A 6,250-nucleotide genomic window follows, 5' to 3' on the forward strand; every position below is an offset into this window, starting at 1 on the left:
CTGTATGCCATAAAATTTTTATATTGATTCATTCATTTAGTGTATAGGCTAGGTTACCATGAAGCATTTGCATTGATTGCACTAGACTACACAATAAAGCAATGATATTGCTGCTGCTTCATTATCAATTCATGAATCGTTATACCTGTAAATAAACATGGATTTCCTCTTCACATTATCTTTTCATTTTTGATGTCTAGTGTTAGTAATATGTATAACATATACAGTGGTTTGTATTATATAAGATAATATTGATGTAGATACAGGCAGACGATTCATCTTGTAAACAGATGACCTAAACTTATGGTATTGATAAATATAGTACAGTACTGTAAATGTATTTTCTCTCCCTTATTATTTTCTTAATAACATTTTCTTTTCTCTAGTTTACTTTATTGTAAGAATTTAGCATATAACACATATACAAAATAGGTGTTCATCAACTGTATATGTTATCAATAAGGCTTCCAATCAATGGTAGGCTGTTAGTAAACTTTTTTGAGGAGTCAAAAGCTATACATGGGTTTTCAACTGCCCCTGGGGGGTCAGCATTTTTCAGGGGTCAATTATTTTGTAGCCTGTTGCCCGGCAGTGTAACTCTCTTCTGGATGCAGTTACTTCAAAGTATAGGAGAATACATAGAAAGGAAAGTACCAGATCCTTCTGAATCATTAAAGCATTAACCTTTAAAAAAAAAAAAAAGACTGTGAATGATTTGTCAATCAACATTAAGTCACGAAATCCTATCCACTATATCCTCACAACAGATTTTATCTTCCTATCCTTCTGTTCTTTGGCTCCAGCCCCTCTGCCTCTGCCTTCTGAAGTATTTCCATAATCCCTAAATTACTTTCTGACTTCAAGACTTACCTGTGTCTGTCTATCCTGCATGTTGCCAACAAATACATAAGAATCACCTGGGTAGCTCAAGTACCAATTCTTGGGCCCCACCCCAGATATTTTGATTTAGAAATGCTGATGTGAAGGCAAGAAATCTATATGTTCTTAAACAAGCTTTCCAGGTGATTATAATGTACATCAATATTTGGGAGCCATGGGGCAAATCATGCCACGGGACTTTTTAAAATGCATTTTGTGGCTGCATGGTCTGAACCTCAAACCAACTCTTATTTTATATCCAACATCCCAGCTTCCCTAGGCCAATAGTTAAGCCATTGCAGAAAACTCCTGCAGGAAATGGGCATTAGGATCACCTGAAGGACTTGTTAAAATGCAAATAGCTGGGTCCCACGTGAGAGTTTCTGGTTCAGTAGGTCAGGGGTCCAAGAATTTGCATTTATATTTCCTAGATGTGACACTTATGCTATCAATGAACCATTCTGTGGCAATCAGCAGACTAAATAAAAAGTGTTGTTGGAGAGGTTCCTGGTGGTGCAGTGGTTAAGAATCCGCCTGCCAATGCAGGGGACATGGGTTTGATCCCTGGTCCAGGAAGATCCCATATGCCGCAGAGCAGCTAAGCCCATGCACCACAACTACTAAGCCTGTGCTCTAGAGCCCATGAGCCACAACTACTGAGCCCACGTGCCACAACTACTGAAGCCCACGCGCCTAGAGCCCGTGCTCCGCAGCAAGAGAAGCCACCGCAATGAGAAGCCCGCGCACCACAACGAAGAGTAGCCCCTGCTCGCTGCAACTAGAGAAAGCCCATGTGCAGCAACAAAGACCCAACGGAGCCAAAAATAAAATAAATAAATAAATTAATTAATTTTTTAAAAAAGTGGTGGTGGTGGTGGTGGTGGGACGCAGGGAGGAGACAGGAAGTAGAATGGTGGTTGCCGGGGGCGGAGGGGAGGAGGAGATGGGGAGTTACTATTTAATGGGTACAGAGTTTCAGTTTGAGGACATAATGAAGCTCTAGATGGATGATGGTAAGAGTTGCACAACAGTGCGAATGTACTTAATGTCACTGAGCTATATACTTACAAATGGCTAAATAGTAAATTTATGTTGTGTATATTTTACCACATTTGAAAAAAAAAAAAAGTAAGAGAGACGTATTGAAGGGGAAGAAAGTACATAAATAAAGGCATCCCGTTCGTGGGATGAACTTCAGTAGAATGGAGGGCACTACAGGAATGGGGGATTCTGGCATTGTTGGAGTACTGGCAGTAGGGATGTAAAGAAATTGATAGGTGTGTTCAAGTGTGACATAAATAAAATGAAGGGGAGGGGGCAGAAAAACTGTGAATGCTGTCCTTGGTCCTGAACCAATAGTACCTGTTGGCAAATGGTTATCTGACCTACTTTGAGGCACTGGTAACTCCTCTTTTCGGGCTTACAGTTCAATATTTAATTTTTTAAAAAAAGAACGAAGATTTTACTGCCTCAGAACAAATAAAATCCCGAATTATCATCAATTTACCTAGCTTATTACGTGTATTTTGACCATTGTATCAGGTTACCACTTGTAAGAATTTTCTCCTTTTTCCCATTAGAAAGAAAAGGCAGTACATGCCCCCTTTCCCTCTCCATCCTAATCATAAGCTTATGCATTGGAAGGTCAGTTGAGGTGAAGCATCACTAGGAATTGTCAAGTGACTGTGTAAGAGGGATGAAGGGGAAGATGGAATTGAAGATGGCTGGCAGGTTTTTGCTTAAACGACACCCCTCAAAGAGGCTTCAGAGACTACCCTATTTAGTGTGGCCCTTCTTTCCAGTCATTCCCTATCCAATTACCATGTTTTATTTTCTGCATAGCCCTTGCTGATCCCTCTGCCTTTACTTCTCTAAAATCTTTGCATGACCCCCTTCTTTTACTTCACTTAGGTCTCACAAGCTTTTTTAAAATTCATGCCCCCTCTCATTCCTTATCACATTTAACTTCTATTTTTCTTCAAACATGTATGCCTCACAACTAAAAAATAGGCAAATGATTTGAAAAGACATTTCACCAAAGAAGATATATAAATGGCCAGAAAGCACATTAAAATATTCCCAACATCATTAGTAATTAGAGAAATGAAAATCAAAACCACAATGAGATACTACTTCACAGCCACTAGGATAGCTATAATCAAAAAGATGAATAATCCTAGGTTGAAGGATGTTTCAACATATGCAAATCAATAAATTTAATATACTACATTAAAAGAATGAAAGACAAAAATCATATGATCATCTTAATAGATACAGAAAAAGTACTTGACAAAATTCTACATACTTTTATGATAGACACTCTTAATAAATTGAGTATAGAAGAAATATACTTCAACATTATAAAGGCCATATATGACAAACTCACAGGTATTCATACTCAGTGGTGAAAGGTTGAAAGCTTTTCCTCCAAGATCAAGAACAAGACAAAGGTGCCCACTCTCACCACTCCAATTCAACATAGTACTGGAAACCCTAGACAGAGCAGTTAGGCAAGAAAAAGAAACAAAAGGCATCCAAGTTGGAAAGGAAGCAGTTAAATTGTCTGTTTGATGATGACATGATCTTGTATATAGAACATCCTAAAGACTCTACCAAAAAAAGCTGTTAGACCTAATAAACAAATTCAGTAAAGTTACAGGATACAAAACCAATGCACAAAAATCAGCTGCATTTCTACACACTAATAATGAACTATCTGAAAAATAAAGAGAACATCCTGTTTACTACAGCATCGAAAACAAAATACTGAGGAATAAATTTCACCAAGGAAGTGGATGATCTATACATGAAACACTATAAGACACCTGATGAAAGAAATTGAAGAAAAATAAGTGGAAAAATGTCCTGTGTTCATTAATCAGAAGAATTAATATTATTAATATTAATTTGTCCATACTACCCAAAGCCATTTATAGATTCAATGCAATCCCTATCAAAATTCCAATGGCATTTTTCACAGAAATAGAAAAAACAATCCTAAAATTTGCATGGAACCACAAAAGACCTCAACTAGTCAAAGCAATCCTGAGAAGAACAAAGCTTGAGGCATAACCATTCTTTATTTCACACTATAATACAAAGTTATAGTAATCAAAACAGTATGGTAATGGTATAAAAACAGACACACAGTCCAATGAAACAGAATCGAAAGCCCATAAAAACTCTCACATGTATGGTCAACTAATATTTGACAAGGGAGCCCAAGAATACTCAATGGGAAAAGGACAGTCCCTTCAATAAACTGTTTTGAGAAAACTAGATGACCACATGCAGAAGGATAAAACTGGACCCCTATCTTACATCACTCACAAAAATTAGCTTGAAATGGATTAAAGACTTAAACATAAGACCTGAAGCCATACAATTGCTAGAAGAAAACATAAAGGGAAAACTCCTAGACACTGGTTGTAGCAATGATTTTTTGATATGACATCAAAAGCATAAGCAAAAAGACTAAAATTAATAAGTGAGACTACATCAAACTAAAAGGCTTCTGCACAGCAAAAGAAACAATCAACAAACTAAAAAGGCAACCTATGGAATGGGAGAAAATATTTGCAAATCATATCTTTGATAAGGGGTTAATACCCAAAGTATATAAAGAACTCATACAACTCAATAGCAAAAAACAATCTGAATAAAAAATAGAGGAACTAATAGATATTTTTCCAAAAAAGACATACAAATGGCCAACAGGTACATGAAAAGGTGTTCAAAATCACTAATCATCAGGGAAATGCAAATCAAAACCATAATGAGAGAATCACCTGTTAGAATGGCTATCATCAAGAGAATGAGAGATACCAGGTGTTGGTAAGGATATAGAGAAAAGGGAACCTTTGTGCACTGTTGGTGGGAATGTAAATTGGTGCAACCACTATGAAAACAGTATGGAAGTCCCTCAAAAAGTTAAAAATAGAACTACCATTTGATCCAGCAATCCCACTTCTGGGTATATATCCAAAGCAAATGAAAACAGGATCTCAAAGAGAAATTTGCACTCATATTTATTGCAGCATTACTCACAATAGCCAAGAAATGGGGGAATATATATATATATATATATATATATATATATATATATATATATATATATATATATATATATATGCCATTAAAAAACAGAAGGGAATCCTGCCATTTGTGACAGCATGGATGGACTTTGAGGGCATTATGCTAAGTAAAATAATTCACACAAAGACAAATACTGTATGATCTCATATGTGGAATCTAAAAACATCAAACTCATAGAAATAAAGTAGAATGGTGGCTGCCGGGGCTGAGGAGTAGGGTAAAAAGGGAGATGTTGGTCAAAGGGTACAAACTTTCAATTATAAGATGAATAAGTTTGGGGGATCAAATGTACAGCATGGTGACTATAGTTAACAACACTGTACTGTAAATTTAAAAGTTGATATGAGAGTAAAGCTTTGATGTTCTCACCCTAATAACAACAACAACAACAAAATGGTAATTATTTGAGGTAAAGGATGTATGAACTAACCTTATCATGGTAAACATTTTGCAATATAGCTGTTTATCAAATCATCACATTGTACATCTTAAACTTACACAAAGTTATATGTCAATTATATCTCAATAAAGCAGGGGAGAAAAATGGAAAATAAAAAGTGTTGGTGAGGATGTGGAGAAATTGAAACACTCCTAAGTGGGTGGTGGCAATGTAAAATGATGTGGCCACTTTATACCTAGTAGTAGAATCGTTGGGTGATATGGTAACTGGATGTTTAACTTTGTGAAGAATTTCCAAACTGTTCCTCAAAAAAGTTAAACATAGAGTTACCATATTACCAACCAATTCCACTCCTAGGTATGTACCAATGATAACTGAACATATATATCCACACAAAAACTTGGACACAAATGTTCATAGCATTATTACTCATAATAGCCAAAAGTAGAAACAACCTAAATGTCCATCAACTGATTAATGGGCAAACAAAATGTGGTACATCCATACAATGGAATATTATCTGGCAATAAAAAGGAATGATTTATGCTACAACATGGATAAAACATGAAAACATTACGCTAAGTGAAAGAAGCCAGTAAACAATATTTGATCTCATTCAAAAGAGATGCTCAGAACAGACAAACCCATAGAGACAGAAAGTGGATTCATGGTTGCCAGGGACTGCAGGGAGGAAAGAATGAGGAGTGACTACTAATAAGAAAGGGGCTCCTTTCTGGGGGAGATGAAACTATTCTGTAATTAGATAATGGTGATAGTTTCACAACTTAAGTATAAAAACCTTGCTTTTTATACTTAAAAATATTAAATAAAATTTTTTCTTTAAATGAATAAACACAGGTAACCACTTATCTTTTT

Source organism: Balaenoptera borealis (assembly GCF_965194805.1).
Source record: "Balaenoptera borealis genome assembly, chromosome: 13".
NCBI classification, from domain to species: domain Eukaryota; kingdom Metazoa; phylum Chordata; class Mammalia; order Artiodactyla; family Balaenopteridae; genus Balaenoptera; species Balaenoptera borealis.